The sequence below is a fragment of the Terrapene carolina genome, unplaced genomic scaffold, assembly GCF_002925995.2.
Source record: "Terrapene carolina triunguis isolate 2854851 unplaced genomic scaffold, T_m_triunguis-2.0 Scaffold131, whole genome shotgun sequence".
Taxonomy (NCBI): domain Eukaryota; kingdom Metazoa; phylum Chordata; order Testudines; family Emydidae; genus Terrapene; species Terrapene triunguis.
In genome coordinates, this window is record NW_020664482.1 from 25,693,477 (window position 1) to 25,714,580 (window position 21,104).

Genomic DNA, 21,104 nt, shown 5'->3' on the forward strand with positions numbered 1-21,104 from the left:
CCTCTGCATGTGCCTTCTTATCAAGCTGCTACATCAGCATGATGCAAATTGGGATGAGGTAATGTCAGCTCATTCTCCCACACAAGCAACTTCCCCTGCCCTTGCACAGTGGAGAGACCAGACACCCCCACAGCTGCGCTGCATACTTCAACAGCCAAAAATCCTGAGGAGATAAGAGAGCATAGAAAGGGCTAGAGTCCGCAAGGGGTAAATGTGTGTGCTCACTAGAGCAGGGAAAACGCCCATATGCCTCTGCCAAGGGAACAAGGAAATGTACCAGGATTGCACTGTGTAACCTCTGTGGATGTAACACCAGGATGGATAGCATGAAACAGCCTTGTAACATGTGGCCGTATTGTTATTTGTTGGTACTGCAGTAGCACCTAAAGGCACCCATCATAGGCCCTCGTGCTAGGTGCTGTACATGTATTTAATAAAAAGACAATCTTTGCCCCCAAAGGGCTTACAGTCTTGGTTGTAAACTGGGATTCCCATCACTGGGTTGGCCCTTCAATAGGGAGGCAAGCTTAAAACTAGGCACAGGAACTAGGAACACTCTGATCAGGCCATTTGGAAGCTTTCTGTACTGCATGTGGTTATAAAAGCCACCTCAAGATGCCTTAAACAGCTCCATACCAAAGCTCAGCAAACCCACAGTTTGTAAAAGTATCAATCAGTAGGTGAATTCAAATACAAATCTTTCCAATTTTGCTCCAAAATCAAACTTCGAGTTCTGACAACCGATCCAGAACAACTGCTGATCTAATACAAAGTAGATTATCCTCAAACAGGGCGAAAGTACACCATGAGAGAGGGTGCTAGCTTCAGCAATGCAGGTGCTGCACACAGCTATTTGAACAATACAATTTTTAAATTAAATTAAACAATCATTATAATGGATCATGGCCCCAGAGAAAAGAGAGCAAATTATGATAAGAACAGCGTTCCTAGACTTAATGTTAAAGATGATTTCAAGGGGGAGGGGCAGGGGCAGTAAAATTGGGTTTATGCCCTTTATAACTATTTTACAGTGAATAAAGAAGGCTTGAAAAGTGTGTGTAGGTGGGTGGGTTTTTTTAAGATGACTTTCCTCCCCTCTCCCCCAGCATTTATGTTAGAAATTCAGGGCCAGTCTGGCCTGCCAAACCCTAGCATGATTGGAGAATTAGTGAAATGGCATCATAAGGACCAAAAGAGTGAAATATGAACAACAGACCAGAGATGGGAAGGAAAAAATAAATTAAGCTAATAAATTAGACTAATTAAAACTTTGGGGTTTTTGTTTGTTTTTAAAACATCTATTTAACATCAAGGCCTAGATTCTGGAGAAAGGAAATCTTAGTTAAACATTCAAACTCCTTCTTTCCATTAAGATGCAAGAGCTAACATCTTCTGAGATCTACCCTCTTCCATCCCTCCTTAGCAAAAGTTGAGTTGACATACCTGGTAATTCTGAAGAAAAAACCAAGCAGAGTCCCTTCCCCACTTAAAAAAAAATCAATAATAAATTAATAATAGTTTGCCGGTCACTTTTAAGAATCAGACTTCAGGTACCATCAAATAGGAATTAGTTTTAAAACGTGGATATCACCATTTAAACACAATCATTTGCCCAGCCATTGTTGGTTTTAAGTGGTTGCATCTGGTCCACATCGGCCAAAAAAATCATGTTGACATGTGAGAGCAAGAAGCATTAAAAAAAGGTCCTAATCTGCAGTGTGAAAAGGGGTCATTAGTAGAATTATACAAAAGGGTGAGAGAAAGAAAAAACGCAAAACCCAGCAAAGTCTGTAGCAATCCCTTAATTCTCACTTCTGGTTAAAATGTGATTAGTTATGAGTTACAGAAAGTGCACTGGTCCTTTACCAGCTCATTTAAGGATAACGGCGTGAGAAGATTCAATTATGAGCAATAATTTCTACAGTAACATTTAACTGTTCTTTGCAGGACTGTAGCATTTGGTTCTTCAACGCACTGTATACTAATTGACCCCACAACTGTCACAGTAACAACAGGTAGCTTCAGGTTTGGTCATGGTGAGAGTACTAGCAAAAAGGGATGCTACAAAAAGGGATGAAAGCCCCCCTATAAATGCAAAATTGAACCATGTGATTTGCACGATAAAGTTATTTGCATTTGAAATCATTGCTGCAGCTTCTGAGTGATGCTCTGTACAACATTAGCTTTCCGGCAAAGATGCGTCAAAACCAGAAACACCTCAGACAACATCTTGGAATTTCTCAAAATTTCAGATTAGACTCCTCAGATTTATCTGTCTTGTAATTTGGGTTCCAGGTTGTATCTAAAACCAGAAGGGACATTGGTTTCACTTTTGATATACCCAAAGTCTCAGGATGAAAACTGATCTTATAAGATTTCTGGCATTTGGGCTGTAACCTCGTGAGAAAAATTCATGAGATTGAAGTGTACTTGAATCCTAAGCTGAACTTTAAAATGTATTTTAGAAAACCCCTTTTATTCAGATATTTTTATTGTTTGTTTGGTTGGTTGAGGTTTTATTTTTAAATCTGATGCCACAAGTATTATGCCTATATCTTACTGAAAGTGAATGCTGGGGACTAGATCTCCATACTCATGTTGAATACCACTCAAATCCACAAGTAATCTTATTGACTTTAGTGCGACCACTTACAGAGAATGGTGATACTCAGCACGGTTAAAGGTATCAGAATCTAGCTGTATGCTTGTGACAAGCGAAAGGAAGCAAGGAGAAGGCAGCTTGTATAGCCAAATAATCTTTTACCTGAGCAAAATACTCTTGCTCACATCAAGCCTCCACATGACAGCATAGGCAGCTAGAAATGGAATGTTCACCAAGCTAGGTCCTTTCAGTAACCACCATCTTCCTGTCCTTAAAAGTCAAAGCACCATCATCAATGTGAAGTGACAAATGTGGATAGGAAATGGCGCTCACCGTTTCCTTGCAGGCAGTCTGTAAGTGGTATGCAGATAATAAAATGCCAACTACATCTATGAGCTTTCATCCCATCCCTGTGTTCAAGGGAATCCAGATTCTTAACCACCTGAATTAAAATTAGGCCATCCTGTAATCAGTGACATTATTCTCTTAAACTAGGTTAAGTCAATTTCCAGTTAGCTCATTCTAAGATACCAGGATCTGATCACCTCAAACCGTGGGAAAGTTAGCTTTAAAACTTTGTGATTTGGATTCATCTCTATTTCCAAACTACAGACAGGGCCGGCGCTTCCATTTAGGCGACCGTGGCGGTCGCCTAGGGCACCAGGATTTGGGGGGGCGGCATTTTGCTGCTCTCGGCGGCGGGGGGGTCCTTCCGTGCTCCGGGTCTTCGGCGGCAATTCTGCGGCGGGTCCTTCACTCGCTCTGGGACCCGCCGCCGAAGTGCCCCGAAGACCGGGAGCGCGGAAGGACCCCCCCGCCGCAGAATTGCCGACGATGACCAGGAGCGCGGAAGGACCCCCGCCTAGGGGGCCAAAAACCCTGGCTCTGCTCCTGACTACAGAGGTTGAGTTGCTGCATAGTCTATTTTAAATTACTGTACTAATGACAGACCTGTCCGGCAAGGCTTTGACCAGTCTGGTACTAAAGATATACAATTAGTTATTTGCCGTTGTCTTTTGATTGGTTTAACCTTCTTGATGAGTGTCACCCCTCTTGCAGTCATTAATTACTTTGATACAGGTGGCTCCATTTAAAAGTAATCTGTTTTACTTTCTAGAGAACATCTGGCAAAAAATAAAGTACAGTATGGCTTACAACAACCGTGACATTTCTTAAACACTTAAGCTTCAATCTAGGCATGAATTTGGAATTGTTAACTGGATGCTTTGGGATTAATTTGTTGTTTAAAGCTGAAATTCCATTCGTCATGTATCTGTTCAGAGGTCCTGAAGGAGGTTAGAACTATGTTGTGTGGGAGAAGGAGGATGTAGAGTCCTGGTAGCTTTGTGAGGGATTTTTTGTGAACTTTGTGATGTACAATTTTTCCTCATTTTTCTTTTTGAAATGCTTTCAATATTAAGCAGGCCACAGTTCAGCACAGAATACACTATCTCAGGGGGCTGGGGAGTACTCTATTAAAGGCTAGCAGAGAGAATACAAGAGCCTTTTCACTCTCAGAAGAGAGCTATCTTCTGTTATACTATAGGTGTTGCTTTTTCATTTAATGGGGGAGGGGCCCATCCCCACTGCAAGTAAAGATCGTTTGATATTTTCAGCTATTACTCCCTTTAAATCATTGCAAGTAGCCTCTACCATAAAATACATGTAGTTGGCCAAAGTGTACTGTAGCATCTGGTGGTTATTTTAGCATTGAGACAAATGGCAGTTCATATGATAACTGCTACATACAATATAATGATCCATAGTAAAGTGTACTAAAGCAACAAGCTTTAGGCCATGGACAATCTGGCACTAAGTCAAACAATTTTAAAATTTATATTGTTTCACCCACTGTTTGTGTTGTGTTTCTGGATTAAATGGACTGTAAACAAAAGAGGAGTTTGGAACCGTAAAGACCAAGGGCAGAAAAGGAGTTTCTCCATTTATTTTAAGTCTGAAATAAAATAAAACTGGACCTACATAATTCCAGTAAATTGCATTCATTTGAGAAAAAAAAAAGTCAGTGCCAAAATATTCTCTAGAGACAGAAAAGTGTGGATTTAATTCTTCCATTTCAGAATATAATGCAAAATAAGGATTCCCAACTTCTCCCCAGAACCCAGAAAATTTAGTCCTTTACTAGGTACTGTTCACCTAATGAATAGATCATAGACTGAAAGAAGATGTTTGATTCTTTTAATTAATTATAACTCCATTTCATGTTGAAAGTTTTGCTGTACCAAGATATTCAGCAATCTTTATCTGCAAGTAGGGTGACCAGATGTCCCAATTTTATCGGGACAGTCCCGATTTGTGGGTCTTTTTCTTATATAGGCTCCTACTACCCCCCTCCCCCAGTCCTGATTTTTCACACTTGTTCTCTGGTCACCCTATCTGCAAGTATAATTTAGTCTAATAATGAGTCACAGGCTTTTTTGAATACTTAGACAGCTCTCTCTCTAAATCAGTCTTTTCTGTTTATAGCATTTCTATTGCCCTTATGCACATATCCTACTTTTATTAAGAACACAGGCATTTTTATGACCCTGTGATAAGACAGTCTTTTGCCAATAGAACAAGCTTTAGGAAAACTGCATTATTCAAGAGACTTCCCCACTGCCACAAAGAAGCTTTTTTCAGTCAACAGAACTGATAATTCAGTGCTAAAATGGACTCACTGTATCACAAACAAGGATGATGTTAATGTTTTAGATGCCATACTCTCTGAAACTTCCATTGTGGAGAACCTTACAAACTTCTGGATCATGAACAATTAAAGCCAGCACAGATAGACCATGTGGGATGGGTTACCTCCCACTCGCATTCCCCACTGCTGGGGTGCCACCTCATGTACTGGGGTACCACTGAACCTACCTGTTCCACCAACCTGGGCTCCCTTACACTGTCCTGCTGAACCAGGCCCTCAAGCCGCCTCCTCCAGCACACACACAGGTAAGGACACACCCAACTACAGAAAGACAGACACAGAAAGACAGATCACTCTGCATGGGAAGACTCAGGGCTTGTCTACACTGGCACTTTACAGTGCTGAAACTTTCTCGCCCAGGGGTGTGAAAAAACACCCCTGAGCACTGCAAGTTTCAGCGCTGTAACGTGCCAGTATAGACAGTGCCGGTAGTTATGCCCCCCATGGAAGTGGTTTCAGTGCTGTGCTGCGACTACACAAGCCGCGTTAAAGTGCTGCCGCGGCAGCGCTTTAACGTTGCCAGTGTAGACAAGCTAGGGATTTGCCTAGTACTCAAGTGCACTCCCCCTCTGGAGAGTAAACCCAAAATTGTATTGTCTGGCTGTGCACAGAAAACTGTACAGCGTAAGCTCATGAAATTCGCTCCCTCCCTCAATGTGGAAGAAGATATGCACAGCTTTTTACAAACTGGGTTTAGAGAAAACAAAACAAGTTTATTAGCTACAAAAGATAGATTAAGTGATTATAAAGGATAGCAAACAAATCAATGCAGATTACTGAGCAAATAAAACAAACATGCAAACTAAGCTTAATACATTAAATAGACTGGTTACAAGTAGTAATTTCTCACCCTAAATGTTGTTTTATGCATTTCTTTCACAGGCCAGACACCTTTTCCAGCCTGGGTTCAGTCCTTCTCCCCTCCTTTCTCTTTATTTCTTAAATGTTTTCAGCAAGTCATCCTGGGCAGGGATTCAGTGAAGAATGAATCCTGATTAACTCACTTCCCTGCCTTAAATAGGATTTACATATGGCAGGAATTCTTTGTTTCCCAGTTTGATCCCCACCCCCTATTAGTGGAAAAATACCAGTAGTCCAAGTTGGAGTCCAGTACAGGTGACATGATCACATGACCCTGCAGTGTCAAAGCAGCCATAAATCCTCAGTAAGACTTCCCAGGAAGGTGGGAGATTAGCATCTTCTAAATCCTATTCTCCCTAATGGCCCATCCACACTGATTGCATGCTATCTGATGGGCATTCCCCAGGTGTAAACCCACTTGTAATTGTTACATAATCCAGTGGTTTTCAAACGTTTTTTCTGGGGACCCAGATGAAGAAAATTGTTGATGCCTGCGACCCAACGGAGCTGGAGATGAGGGATTTGGGAGGGGCTCTGGGCTGAGGCAGAGGGTTGGGGTGCAGGGGTGAGAGCTGCAGGGTGGGGCCAGGAATGAGGAGTTCAGAGTGTGGGAGGGGGCTCTAGGCTGGGGCAGGGGGTTGGGGTGTGGGAGGGGGTCAGGGCCCTGGGGTGGGGCCAGGGATGAGGGGTTTGGGGTGCAGCATGGGCTCCAGGTTTGAGGTAGGGGCTCAGGGCTGAGGCAGGGTGTTGAGGTGTGGGAGGGGATCAGGACTCTGGGGTGGGGCTGGGGATGAGGGATTTGGGGTGCAGGAAGGGGTTCCAGGTTCGCGGGGGCTCAGGGCTGGGAATTGGGGCGTAGGGTTGGGAGGCGGACTTACCTCCTGGTCAGTGGCACAGCGGGGTGCAGAGGCAGGCTTCCCGCGTATCCTGGCACCGCGGACCGCTCTGCGCCCCGGAAGCGGCCAGCAGCAGGTCCGGCTCCTAGGCGAAGGCGCAGAAGTGGCTTTGTGTGACTCTCGCCCGCAAGTACCGCCCCCCCCCAGTTCCCGGCCAATGGGAGTGCAGAGCTGGTGCTTGGGGTGGGGGCAGCACGCGGCATCCCATTGCCCCCCTGCCTAGAAGCCGGACCCATTGCTGGCCGCTTCTGGGGCGCAGCGCAGTGTCAAAACAGATAGGCACTAGCCTTCCTTAGCTGGGCAGCACCCCCAACAGGACTTTTAACGTCCCAGTTGGCGGTGCTGACCAGAGCGACCCAGTGCCTGATATGCCGCAACCCAGTACTGGGTTGCAACCCGAAGTTTGAAAAATGCTGACATAGTCCATATTCCTAACTTCAGCTACAGAAATGATACATGCATACAAATAGGATAATCATATTCAGTAAATCATAACCTTTCCAATGATACCTCATGACCCATCTTGCATAAAACACATCTTAGTTATGCCATATTCATATCATAACAATATCTCTATGAAGAACATTGGGCGTAGTGTCACACCATGTGAGATGATTTTTAAAGAGATTTATTTCAATCAGGTTGATACAATAACAAAGTACTATCAATCATGGAGTTTTGGAGTGCAGGAATGAACTGGAGATACAACAATAATAATAAAAATCATGCTACCACTTAGTTCTTTATCACACTTTTCACCTATAAATCTCTTTATGCAGCAAAGTAGCACAAGAACTTGAAAAGATTAGTTTTGCTAATATATTTCACCAATAAAACAAGCATCTATATATAGATGTAGATACAATATAAACCTGCTGAATCTGTAATAGGATGAGCATAGACAGACCCTTGCACCTGCACATATCACTTTGCACAGTTGGAGCTTTAGTCATGGTCTCCCACTGCCTTTTCAAAAATGAGTAGTGTTGTATATTAAGATATTATAACGTGCCACCCACTAACCAACGTCTGAGAAGTCAATGAAAATCCCAGGCTATAACAACTATTAGACACTGTAGGCATGGAATCTTAAGAAAACTGGAAACCTGATTTTTCTTCCTTCTTAATATATATCTTCTAAGCAAGTCATGTGTTGATATTCATCTATTCCAAGGCCAGAAGGGATTGTGATCATCTAGTTTGACCTATTTGATAATAGCAGCTAAGATACTGTGAGATATTGTCACACCTGGTGAAATTGGACACCATGTTGAGTCCTATTGTTTGCATCAGTACAGATGCCAATACACATTCTATTAAGAGTGCAAAACTTTTGAATTCTGGCTGCAGCTCTGTCACTGTGGAATGAATATTTCCATCTGACACTTAGCTGATATAATCCAGAAGGCTGGAGAAGCTAATATGTTATGAATCAATATTGCACCAGCCCTCTGCATCTGGTGGTGAGAGTTGAAATCCCACAAATTCGGTAATGTCATGAAATGTAAAATAGCAAACAGAAAACATTGGCCAGGATTGAAACAGGGCTGCTAACATTGGCCAGGCTTTTGCGAACAGGGGCTGCTAACAGGGAGTTTCGCAAGGGAGTTCTCCAGGTGAAGGAGGAGCAATACAGCACCCTTTTGGGGTAAGTGACTGTCTGTAGTGTGTGTTTATTTGTGTTTGGGGGTTACTTGCTGTGTGCTGAGCTTGTGTTTGTCAGTCTGTTTGGTTGTTTGAAGGACTGTGTGCTGTGGCTGGCAGTTGGAAGCTGTGAGCTTCAAAGGAAGGTTTGAAACCTAGAAGCCTCTGGTAATTGGCTGAGCCTTAATCAGTGGGCGGGGCATTCATACAGGCCAGGGCTTTATAAAGCAGCACACAAGCGACCAGGGAGCTTTTGCGAACAGGGGCTGCTAACAGGGAGTTTCGCAAGGGGAGTGGGAAGGGGCGAGGGTCCCTTGCCGGTTCTATCTGTTTTCCCTTTATTCCCCTTAAAACTGTAAACTTCTTGCTTAAACAACCCTTTCAGCGGACAGGGGGCTGCAGACGAGAGTTTGACAGAGGGAGGCTTGCGATGGTTAGGAAGACCCGCAACACCTGTGCCAGCACTGCTTCTGTCTCCTCCACCTGTGCCTGTAGCCAGACAGAGCGCCTCAGCATGGATGTTTCTACCCAGATCCTGGTGTGGTTTTGCAGAGACTGTAACTTGCAATTTCCACTTACTGATATCCAGGCTGGGGGGACCATCCAATGTGAAAGGTGCCTGCTGGTGGAATCTCTCAGGCAGCAGGTGGGAGAGCTACAGGAGGAGGTGGCTAGGTTGAGAAGCATCCGAATCCACGAGCAATTCCTGGACAGTGTCCATGTGGAGACAGCTGAGGTAGCTGTCCCAGTACACAGGACTGCTGATACACCACTGGTGGAGGAGGAGATGGCTCAGGGTGGACACTGGCAGCTGGTTACTTCTGGCAGCAGGCAGTGCTCCACCCCTGCTCCGAACCCTCCCGCTGTGGTAATAGGTAATCGTTATGCTCTTCTTGATACAGGAAAGAAGGCATCACCCCCTACAGTAAAGGAGGAGAAGCCTCATACCCCTAAGGCTGGGAGGTCTGCTGCCACCACTGCGAATAGGAAACGTAGGGTAGTGGTGGTCGGAGACTCTCTGCTGAGGGGGACGGAGGCGCCCATCTGTCGCCCTGACATTTCATCTCGGGAGGTATGCTGCCTGCCGGGAGCCCGTATCCGAGACGTTACGGAGGCATTGTCGAGGATTATCCAGCCCTCTGACTACTACCCCATGCTACTCATCCATGTGGGCACAAATGATACTGCGCGGTGTGACACTGAGCGGATCAAGAGTGACTACAGGGCTCTGGGAGTACGGGTGAAGGAGTTTGGAGCGCAGGTGGTATTCTCTTCGATTCTTCCTGTCAAAGGTAGGGGCCCGGGCAGAGACAGATGCATCATGGAGGTGAATGCCTGGCTGCGAAGATGGTGTCGCCAGGAGGGCTTTGGCTTTCTAGACCACGGGATGCTATTTGAGGAAGGACTGCTAGGCAGAGATGGCGTTCACCTTTCGAGGACGGGAAAGACCCTATTTGGACACAGACTGGCTAACCTAGTGAGGAGGGCTTTAAACTAGGTTCGACGGGGACAGGTGAGCAAAGCCCGCAGGTAAGTGGGGAACATGGAGACCTGGGAGATGGGTCGGAAACGAGAGGGAGTGTGGGCTATATTGGCAGAGAAAAAGGAGGGTCAGGACAAAACTGGGAGGAAAGATCAAACCAGTATCTGAGATGCCTATATACAAATGCGAGAAGTATGGGTAATAAGCAGGAAGAACTGGAAGTGCTAATAAATAAATACAACTATGACATTGTTGGCATCACTGAAACTTGGTGGGATAATACACATGATTGGAATGTTGGTGTGGATGGATACAGTTTGCTCAGGAAGGATAGACAGGGGAGAAAGGGAGGAGGTGTTGCCTTATATATTAAAAATGTACACACTTGGACTGAGGTAGAGATGGACATAGGAGACGGAAGTGTTGAGAGTCTCTGGGTTAGGCTAAAAGGGGTAAAAAACAAGGGTGATGTCATGCTAGGAGTCTACTACAGGCCACCTAACCAGGTGGAAGAGGTGGATGAGGCTTTTTTTAAACAACTAACAAAATCATCCAAAGCCCAAGATTTGGTGGTGATGGGGGACTTCAACTATCCGGATATATGTTGGGAAAATAACACAGCGGGGCACAGACTATCCAACAAATTCTTGGACTGCATTGCAGACAACTTTTTATTTCAGAAGGTTGAAAAAGCTACTGGGGGGAAGCTGTTCTAGACTTGATTTTAACAAATAGGGAGGAACTCGTTGAGAATTTGAAAGTAGAAGGCAGCTTGGGTGAAAGTGATCATGAAATCATAGAGTTTGCAATTCTAAGGAAGGGTAGAAGGGAGAACAGCAAAATAGAGACAATGGATTTCAGGAAGGCGGATTTTGGTAAGCTCAGAGAGCTGATAGGTAAGGTCCCATGGGAATCAAGACTGAGGGGAAAAACAACTGAGGAGAGTTGGCAGTTTTTCAAAGGGACACTATTAAGGGCCCCAAAACAAGCTATTCCGCTGGTTAGGAAAGATAGAAAATGTGGCAAAAGACCACCTTGGCTTAACCACGAGATCTTGCATGATCTAAAAAATAAAAAGGAGTCATATAAAAAATGGAAACTAGGACAGATTACAAAGGATGAATATAGGCAAACAACACAGGAATGCAGGGGCAAGATTAGAAAGGCAAAGGCACAAAATGAGCTCAAACTAGCTACGGGAATAAAGGGGAACAAGAAGACTTTTTATCAATACATTAGAAGGAAGAGGAAGACCAAAGACAGGGTAGGCCCACTGCTTAGTGAAGAGGGAGAAACAGTAACAGGAAACTTGGAAATGGCAGAGATGCTTAATGACTTCTTTGTTTCGGTCTTCACCGAGAAGTCTGAAGGAATGCCTAACATAGTGAATGCTAATGGGAAGGGGGTAGGTTTAGCAGATAAAATAAAAAAAGAACAAGTTAAAAATCACTTAGAAAAGTTAGATGCCTGCAAGTCACCAGGGCCTGATGAAATGCATCCTAGAATATTCAAGGAGCTAATAGAGGAGGTATCTGAGCCTCTAGCTATTATCTTTGGAAAATCATGGGAGACGGGAGAGATTCCAGAAGACTGGAAAAGGGCAAATATAGTGCCCATCTATAAAAAGGGAAATAAAAACAACCCAGGAAACTACAGACCAGTTAGTTTAACTTCTGTGCCAGGGAAGATAATGGAGCAAGTAATTAAGGAAATCATCTGCAAACGCTTGGAAGGTGGTAAGGTGATAGGGAACAGCCAGCATGGATTTGTAAAGAACAAATCATGTCAAACCAATCTGATAGCTTTCTTCGATAGGATAACGAGTCTTGTGGATAAGGGAGAAGCTGTGGATGTGGTATACCTAGACTTTAGTAAGGCATTTGATACGGTCTCGCATGATATTCTTATCGACAAACTAGGCAAATACAATTTAGATGGGGCTACTATAAGGTGGGTGCATAACTGGCTGGATAACCGTACTCAGAGAGTTGTTATTAATGGTTCCCAATCCTGCTGGAAAGGCATAACGAGTGGGGTTCCGCAGGGGTCTGTTTTGGGACCGGCTCTGTTCAATATCTTCATTAACGACTTAGATATTGGCATAGAAAGTACGCTTATTAAGTTTGCGGATGATACCAAACTGGGAGGGATTGCAACTGCTTTGGAGGACAGGGTCATAATTCAAAATGATCTGGACAAATTGGAGAAATGGTCTGAGTTAAACAGGATGAAGTTTAACAAAGACAAATGCAAAGTGCTCCACTTAGGAAGAAAAAATCAGTTTCACACATACAGAATGGGAAGAGACTGTCTAGGAAGGAGTACGGCAGAAAGGGATCTAGGGGTTATAGTAGACCACAAGCTAAATATGAGTCAACAGTGTGATGCTGTTGCAAAAAAAGCAAACATGATTCTGGGATGTATTAACAGGTGTGTTGTTAGCAAGACACGTGAAGTCATTCTTCCGCTCTACTCTGCTCTGGTTAGGCCTCAGCTGGAGTATTGTGTCCAGTTCTGGGCACCGCATTTCAAGAAAGATGTGGAGAAATTGGAAAGGGTCCAGAGAAGAGCAACAAGAATGATTAAAGGTCTTGAGAACATGACCTATGAAGGAAGGCTGAAAGAATTGGGTTTGTTTAGTTTGGAAAAGAGAAGACTGAGAGGGGACATGATAGCAGTTTTCAGGTATCTAAAAGGGTGTCATAAGGAGGAGGGAGAAAACTTGTTCACCTTAGCCTCTGAGGATAGAACAAGAAGCAATGGGCTTAAACTGCAGCAAGGGAGGTCTAGGTTGGACATTAGGAAAAAGTTCCTAACTGTCAGGGTGGTTAAACACTGGAATAAATTGCCTAGGGAGGTTGTGGAATCTCCATCTCTGGAGATATTTAAGAGTAGGTTAGATAAATGTCTATCAAGGATGGTCTAGACAGTATTTGGTCCTGCCATGCGGGCAGGGGACTGGACTCGATGACCTCTCGAGGTCCCTTCCAGTCCTAGAATCTATGAATCTATGAATCTATGAAACAACTGTTTATGAGGGAAGCAACTGCCCTCTAGAGGGAGACAGGAAAAGGATTAGCAAGGATTTCTTGTAATAAATCTGAAAGCACAAAAACTAGGCTGCTGTTTAGGATGTGTTTGTCCCAGAAACAGATAGGTACCAATTGTTCTAATCCACCTCACACAAGCAAAGGATCCTTGACAGTCGAATAAGGCATGGCATAGTAACAAAATTAAGTTTCTAAATCTGCAAAATGTATCCTTAGTAGGAATAAAGTAGTATTCTTAATAGAGAGCACCAGTACTACTCTCATTAGATGGAAAAGTGTGTTGTGGATCATATCTTCATTCCCTTAATTCAGGATCCCTTGCTAAAGTATATACTCAATTGCTCTATCTAGTCTAATTGTAAATGATTCAAGCCATGGAGTTTTGCCACTTCCCCTGGGAAATTATATTGAAGCCCAACAGTTCTCATTGTTTGAAAATGTTTCCTGATATTCACCTCCCTGTTCCTTGTATTCATCTGCAGCCAAATTGTAATCTACTGCATGGTTGCACTTTGGATTGTCCTGGACCCTCCAGCTCCTTTTCACACTCACAGAGGTTAATACTTCCCATCACTACATGGGCACCATGATTTTTTATTCTCCACGTTTGTTTTGTTGAAAACTTAATTTCCATATACTCTATGCTGAATTCAAACAGTTCCTGGTCACTTGATCCATGCTTCTCTATGATCCTATTTACCTGCTATGTAGGACCTGTCACTAAAATCTGAGTGCTAAATTCTTGTTCATTTTACAGTTTTTAAGTAGATAGTGCAACATTACTTCATAATTCACTTTTCAGAGAGTTTCTTGCATTCCTTTGGCAGGACTCAGTGTATTTCAGTAGTCACCATTAAAAAGCCATCATTTAGTAAGGTATACTAGCTCGGATACTGCTGAAACTTCCTCCGACTGCACATTTATACCAGTGCGGTAACTGCTGGTAATGTGGGCAACCAGTTAAAGAAACTTGTTAATATATGACTATGTCCTACCGTATCAGAACATGCTCCAGGATGCTTAAGAACTAGGACAGGATACAATAGTAGCTGGACCACAATTAGAATATGAGTGGGTTTTTTTATAATCTCTTCTGAAAACCATACGTTTGCTGTTAATTATCAGTTGGGTTTCCCTAGACCAGAGGTGGGCAAACTATGGCCGGGGGGCCACATCCGGCCTGCGGGACCGTCCTGCCCGGCCCTTGAGCTTCTGGCCTGGGAGGCTAGCCCCTCCCCCGCGGCAGCGTTCTGGGCAGAGGGTTGCGCGCTCCTGCCAAGCAGCGCGGCAGCGTGTCTGGCTCCGGCCGGGTGGCACGGCTGCCAGATATGCTGCTCTGAACGGCACGGTAAGGGTGTCGGGGGGTTGGATAAGGGGCGGAAGTCCCGGGAGGGCAGTAGGGGGACAGGGAGCAGGGGGCGGTTGGATGGGGCAGAGGTTCTGGGGAGCGGTCAGGGGATGGGGGGGGTTGTATAAGCGTGGGGTCCCCGGGGGCCTGTCAAGGGGCGGGGGTGTGAATAGGGGTCAGAGCAGTCAGGGGACTGGGAGCAGGGGGGTTGGATAGGGGGTGGGGTCCCGGGAGGGGGCGGTTAGGGGACAAGGAGCAGGGGGGGGTTTGGATGGGTTGGGAGTTCTGAGAGGGGCAGTCAGGGTGCAGGAAGTGGGAGGGGGTGGGGGCCAGGCTGTTTGGGGGAGGCACAGCCTTCCCTACCCGGTCCTCTATGCAGTTTTGCAACCTCAATGTGGCCCTTGGGCCAAAAAGTTTGCCCATCCCTGTATTAAGTGAATTGAAAAGTACAATTTCTGTTGTTGTTTTTTACAGTGCAAATACTTGTAATCCCCTGACTGCCCCCCGGGACCTCGCCCCTTATCCATATGTCCCTTCATGCTTCAACCAGCATTACAGGGGACATGTCCATGCTGATAAGTTCTGCTCAATAAGAATCCAAAGCAGTGCGGCCCGACAGATGTTCATTTTCATTGTCTGAGTCAGATGCCACCAGCATAAGGTTGATTTTCTTTTTTGTGATTCCAGTTCTGTAGTTTCTGCATCGGAGTGTTGTTCTTTTAAGACTTCTGAAAGTATGCTCCACACCTTGTCTCTCAGATTTTGGAAGGCACTTCAAATTCTTAAACATTAGGTCGAGTGCTGGAGCTATCTTTGGAAATCTCACATTGGTACCTTTTTTGCATTTTGTGAAATCTGCAATGAAAGTGTTCTTAAAATGAACATGTGCTGGGTCATCATTCGAGACTGCTATAACATGAAATATATGGCAGAATGTGGGTAAAACAGAGCAGGGGACATACAATTCTCCCTCAAGGAGTTCAGTCACAAATTTAATTAACACATTTTTTTTAATGAGCGTCATCAGCATGGAAGCATGTCCTCTGGAATGATGGCCGAAGCATGAAGGGGCATATGAATGTTTAGCATATCTGGCATGTAAATACCTTGCAATGCTCGCTACAAAAGTGCCATGCGAATGCCTGTTCTCACTTTCTGGTGACATTGTAAATAAGAGGGCAGCATTATCTCCTGTAAATGTAAACAAACCTGTTTGTCTTAGCGATTGGCTGAACAAGAAGTAGGACTGAGTGGACTTGTAGGCTCTGAAGTTTTACATTGTTTTGTTTTTGAGTTCAGTTATGTAACAAAAAAAATCTACATTTGTAAGTTGCACTTTCACGACAAAGAGATTGCACAACAGTACTTGTATGAGGTGAATTGAAAAATACTATTTCTTTTGTTTCTCATTTTTACAATGCAAATATTTGTAATCCAAAATAATACACACTTTGGTTTCAATTACGACACAGAATACAATATCTATGAAAATGTAGAAAAACATCCAAAATATTTAATACATTTCAATTGGTATTCTATCGTTTAACAGTGTAATTAAAACTGCGATTAATTGCAATTAATTTTTTAGTTAATCGCGTGAATTAACTGCGATTAATCGACAGCCCTAATTTATTCAAGTAAGAACTCTGAAGAACACACAAATAGAAAATATAAAGACTAGTCCCTTTTGGATAAGAATCGACCCTTCCAGTTCTCTTACTAAATAAGGGCACAGCAGGTTTGTGTTTTGGCTGATTTCTGATGAGTGAGTGTTCAGGTACTTCTTGCTTGAAGTAATTTTTCAGCACTAAACCAGTCATGGATGCAGTTTCTGAAATGAGTTGATGTTCCATGCTAGATTTGGTGATGAAAAATTGAAACTGTTCCAAGCTAAAGGGAAAAATGACCTGCAAGTGAGTTGGGAACTTCTTAAATGAATTAGTCCTCAGTGGAGAAGAAAAATTAGAGACTTTGAAACTGCTGAAGTACATTTGGAAGAGCACAGTTAAATCACTGTGAGATGTGAAAAGCGAGGATAGGCAGATGCCACGAAGCATAGAGAAGACACTGTCCAAAAGACTGGCAGTGGCAGACTGCCTAAGTCTACGCTCCCTTCAAAACAAACTGTGAAATGAGTAGCAACAGCAAATCCATTTTTGGTTTTTTAAGAAAAGAAAATTTACATGAAGCCTTCTTTTCCTACAGAAAGCACCTCGAGGAGAGATCTGTTCTAATATCTAATAGTTAAGAATATTAGTACAAGTGTGGAAATAGAACTTGGGAATGATTCCTCCCCCCAACTCCCCGAGTTAATTTTCAAAGCATCAGTGTTTAAATACCTGTGGAAAGAGACTTTCATACCTCCAGTACTATTTCTAGAGGGGAGCATTAGTGCGTTCCTCATGCATATTCACACTCTGGCACATCACATTGTTACACTACAGTACACAATCCCATGATTTTAATAAAATTATTTTCTTAAAGTCTGCTTAGAAACATTAGTTTATTACAATGGTTTCCCGTGTTCTTTCTCCAAGGCACCTTGACATTCATTCTTATCATTCTAATTCTTATTAATGGCCTGCTTGGTGACCTTGGGGAAGTCACTTCCCCTCCCTCCCCATGCCTCAGTTTCCCCACCTATAAACATTAGAATAGTGATACTGATCTCCTTTGTAAAATGTTTTGAGATCTACTGATGAAAAGTTCTGTATAAGAGGTAGGTATTAACAACTATTATCATCCCAGTTTATTGAGAACACGTGGCACACATGGAAGACAAAATCAAAGGTTAGCAAAAAATAGACAGCTTGGGTGCACATGCAAATCCAGGCATTTAGTGTATCTTGAGATTTTTATGCTGACTGATCTAGAAAGTTCTACAGTTAGCTTTTTTTTCTTTCCCATAATTAAATAAAATGTACAGTGGTAGTTAACAATCTAAGTTCTTTGTACCCAGTTAATCATGCCTAATACAAGTGTGGGCTAAAGGCTGATGTATGTGAAAATAATTGCTATTTGATGGCTCTGAAAATGGGTCTCCGCTAGATTGACTAATCCTATTTCTTAGTGGATTATGTACATTGGAAAACAGTCAGACAGGGCCTAGTCTGATAGTCCTTGTATACCTCCAACTCCCACTGAAGCCAAAGGAAGAGTTTTGGGTGCACAGGGACTGTAGCATTGGTCACTAAGTTGGCGCAGTTTGCAGTTTTTCCTAAAAGGAGGGTTAGGTTTAAACAAACATTTAGAGAAAAAATATCCTCTCGTTTTATTAGAGGAAAACCCCGTCGGTCAGAGAAGTAGGGGAACATTTAGTTCTGCCAAATTAACAAAACATATACATTTTTAAGTGAAGAGTTTTTAAAAAGTTACAGGAAACCTAAATCCATCCAAATGGTAAATCTCTATTTTTTATTGTCTAGCCCTAACTTTTAAAATGACTAAACTGATCCCTTCCAAATATATATTTTAAAAAAGCTTCTACAGCACGGGTCGGCAAACTTTTTGGCCCGAGGGCCACATTTGGGAATAGAAATTGTATGGCAGGCCATGAATGCTCATGAAATTGGGGTTGGGGTGTAGGAGGGGGTGAGGGCTCTGGTTGGGGGTGTGGGTTCTGGGGTGGGGCCAGAAATGAGGAGTTCAGGGTGTGGGAGGGGGCTCCGGGTTGGGGTTTGGGGAGGGTGAGGGCTCTGGCTGGGGATGAGGAGTTTGGGGTGTTGAAGGGTGCTCGGGGCTGGGGTCGAGGGATTTGGAGGGCAGGAGGGGGATCAGGTCTGGGGCAGGAGGTTGGGGGGGCGGAGGAGGCTCAGGGGTGCAAGCTCCTGGGCAGCGCTTACCTCAAGCGGCTCCTGGACTAGCGGCACGTCCCTTCTCTGGCTCCTATGCAGAGGCACAGCCAGGCGGCTCGACACACTGCCCCGTCCGCGGGCATTGTTCCTGCAGCTCCCATGGAAGCTTCAGGGTCAGTGCTTGGGGTGGGGGCAGCATGCAGAGCGGAGTCCCGGGGCTGCCCCTACATGTAGGAGCCAGATGGGGGCCATGTCGCTGCTTTCAGGAGCTGCGTGGAGTGGCCCCCGACCCCGCTCCCCAACGGGAGTTCGAGGACTGGATGAAAACAGCTGGTGGGCCAGATGCGGCCTGTGGGCCGTAGTTTGCCCACCCCTGTTCTACAGGCTGACACTCTGCATTCCCAGTTTGATTCCAAAGTGAATTATTATGATTAAGGAGAATTTGAAATGGAAACATTGACAAACTGTTAAGTATTGTAGCACCAGTCGGCATTGAGTAGTATCTGCTAGAGCTGGTTGGGATTTTTCATTGAAGTGTTTTTTCAATGGAAAATGTCATTCCTGCAAAAATCAAACTTTTCAGCAGGAAAATCTAAGTTTTGCTTTTAATTTTTCTACTTTCTACTGGGAAAATCTAAATGAAACATTTTGTTTGGGTCACCCTGAATCAAAACCTTTTCGTTTGTCAACCAAACATCAAAATATTTTTTTTGGACTGGCTAAATTTTAACCTGTGTACATCTGAGCAGCCATAGTGTCTCATGGGAGTTGTAGTTCAGGAGCCTTACACCCCCATTTCTGCATATGGACCACACTCCCTAGCTGGCCTTCATCTCCCATGATGCTAGAGATGTCCATTGCTACTAGAGACTTTCTTTACCTCAACTGACTAAAGCCTGTGTTTTAGAAGCACAAGGTGACAATGAATTGTATTCCTGATATGCACACTTGCAATGTAGCAGGTGGCCGTGATGACCTACAGGCAGTCATGGATTATTACAGTTAGACCTGGTTGAAAAATTTGACAAAACTTTTTCCCAATCAAAAAGTGCAGTTTCGGCAAAACCAAAATATTTTGATTTCAATAAAAATTTCATCTGGAAGGTTTCTTGGGTCCAGGATGGAATTCCAGTTCAAAACGAGAGACAAGGAGAGAGAGATCAGCATAGTCCATAGCCTGGTGGTTAGGACTCTGAATAAAGCAGAGCAATGGACTAGAACCCAGGTCTCCCACATTAGCAGTCTGCCCCGGCCTAATTTTAGGTCACATGCAGACCTAATCCCACCCTTCCCCCCCATACCTGAGTTGCCACAGCTGCCACTACCTCCTGCCCCTGTGGTGGGCTGTCCTCCTCCTGCTTGGAGTCAGTGCACCAGTGGCTATGTGGCTGCCATCCATTGCTCCTTGATGTCCTGTGTGCATGTTGTGGAGTGAGAGGAGCTGCCATTCCTCGGCAGGCATATCCTGGAACACAGCCCAGCGAGGTGGTAGTGGCTGGGAGAAGCAGAACACACTGACACCCCAATGCCAACCCCACGGGCAGGAGGAGGAGAGCTGACCTAACCCAAGCCCAAGAGGGTTTGGTTGTTTTCCCACCCAACCCAGACCTAGCACTTGTAGTCTCGTCCCAGTGGGTTTGGGTTGGATGCAGGGCTCTATCCCTCTCCATAATGGTTGCGGAACCACTGGTACAGAGAGTCTGTCTCTCAATTGCTCCAACTGGAGCAGATCCACATTGTATAAATATTCACTGGGGGTGAGAGAGACAGAGACAGAGACTCTACAGCCCAGTGGTCAGGACACTCACCTGGGATGCCAATAGCCTGGTGGCTAGCTAGAGCACTTGCCTGGAGCATGCAAGACCCTGATTTCAAGCAGAGACTTGAAACTGATCTCCCAGACCCCAGGCAAGCACCAGGCTATTAGCTCCTTTGGTCTCCCTTGTACTCGTTTGGGTTTGTTTGTTTGGGTGAAAACATTTCAAGAAGTTTCATTTACTTTTTGCATCGGAACAAAAACTGATTTTGAAACCTTGAAATCTATTGTGAACCACAGTTGGTTTTCAGGCAGCCCAGTGTGTCCAAACACATGGGGTTCATAAGCTCACAGCCAGATTGTCCATCTTCCCAAACCAACCATCCTCCAAACCAGGACGACAGTAATCTCACAAGTATTGCCTTCATAAACATCACCACCACTCTGATGGACTGTGATGATTTCAAACGGTCACCCACCTGCTGCGTGAGGACACCCTCTCCTCCTCCTTCACATCTCTCCTCCAGGCTGACTTCACCCATGGAGCTTACAAGTCACTTCAATCGCTAGGCCAAGGAGTCTTGGGTCAGTGGGTGAGGGGCAGTTGGGGGAAATCAACATTTATGTAATTACAAAACTAAAGTAAATTGAGTAGTGACTGTGTATGGATAGCAAATGCTAGGAAATCTAAACAGTGTGTGTGTGTGTGTGTGATTGCCACTTCCCCTATAATACAAATGGTAAATATTTCATTGCCTTCATCTCCTCCTCCCTTTATACACGGTTTGTCTTCAAACTGTACACTCTTTGGCACACACAATATATATACCTCTGATTTTATACAGCACTTAGCAAAATGGGGCCCTGATTCTGAATGGAGCTTTTGAGAGCTAATGTAATATAAATATTTAATAATCATAATAAGAATTACAATAAGAATTTGTAAATACTGTAACAATGTGC